We start from the raw sequence: 1,503 nt of genomic DNA, 5'->3' as shown, positions 1-1,503 counted from the left end.
TTTATTCCGCTAAGTAAAGACAACACAGAGCAGAACCTTGAGCGAAACCTACACAAACCTCCCACAGCCTCTGACCGCCAAGGATGAGCAGTCGGGTCACCTCTGTTCCTGCTACAGAGCGCCTTCGGAGAATTCTCCTCGTACAGAAAGCAGGTATTCCCGAGTCGGATCAATAACATCATAATATCACGCCGCAAACTCACACCCGTGTTTACCGGCTACTTATTCAAACGCTGTTTACAAGAAGGAGGCTTCTGGTGCAAACCGTTGGGGCAAGTTCTCGTTTTTTGCTCTAAGATCGCAGACTTAACAGCTCTGTTCAGACTGAAACGGACAGAAATTATCCATACACTGTCTCTAGAAGATCTTCACACAAAAGGAGCATCAGAAAGATAATATACCAAGCTTCTAGTTTGCACACAGTGGAGCTCTGGGTTTCCTTGCAGGCTGGCCAGCAGTGCTTGTGGAGGTAATGAGGCCTCTTGTGTGTCCTCTCTGATCTGAGAGCTGAATAATTTCCCATGTGGTGCAGCCATTTCCAGCTTCCGCCTTTACTCTCACCCCGGCAGGTGGGGCGGAGAGCTGAGAAACCTCCATCCTGCCCGTCCAACGTGTTGCTATTGTCAATCAACATTCTCCATCCCATCCAGATGGAAGGAGAATACTTTTTTTTTTTCCTCTTTTGGTTTCTACAATACGTAAAATTTTAACCCAGATTCACAATAAACTTTAATCTGTTTTTCTTTTTTTAATTTATTTAATCTGTACTAATCTGTACCTATTGTGTTTTTCTTTTTGCAGTTTTGTTCGTCTCTGCTTATGTGCTGATGCTTTTCACTGGGCAGTGGGAAACCGGGAGTTAATAAATGGTCTACTTCAGCAGCCCCAGACACACGTGCTGGGTTGCAGATCTCCGTTTCAATGTGTCTTTTGTTTGACGGCTGGTGTTTCAACATCCTCGACTTGAATAGAAGAAGGTCAGCCTGGTGGGGTCTGCCCTGTGGTTATTCAGGAGCACAACCTAGGGGCCCCATGGAGGTGGGGGTGACTGGGTAAGAAGAGGCGTTGGGAAAAACTTCCCCTCTGTCAAGTTTTATGAAACCAGCTGGAAGTATTAAGTTTCCTCAATCAGCGTTTTTATCTCTTCATTGCCATCAAGTGTCTCCAGATGCACCAGTGACTTCACATCTCAAATAAACAGGGCAATCATTGCCTGACCGAGATCTAAATAACTAACTAACATATTTTGTATTCCTGCAGATGTTCTACGTGACTTTTTCAAAGCTGTGCTGAACAAACTGGCAACGCTGCAGGGTCAGAAAGTACGTGAGACTGGCGTTGGCTGTTAACTGCCACACACGTCAAGGGGAAATTCTGCTGATATTGGAACTTTTTTGTTCTTTTTAGGTTTTGTATAAAAATCTTACACTTACTAAAAAGCTTCGTAAAAGCTTCAATTTCAACTGTGTTTTTTACTAGTAAACTAATGCCGGTTATCAGTTA

Source organism: Poecilia latipinna, unplaced genomic scaffold, assembly GCF_001443285.1.
Source record: "Poecilia latipinna isolate Pla-1442-1.1 unplaced genomic scaffold, P_latipinna-1.0 Scaffold3441, whole genome shotgun sequence".
In the NCBI taxonomy this organism is placed as follows: Eukaryota; Metazoa; Chordata; class Actinopteri; order Cyprinodontiformes; family Poeciliidae; genus Poecilia; species Poecilia latipinna.
This window is presented reverse-complemented; position numbering follows the sequence as displayed.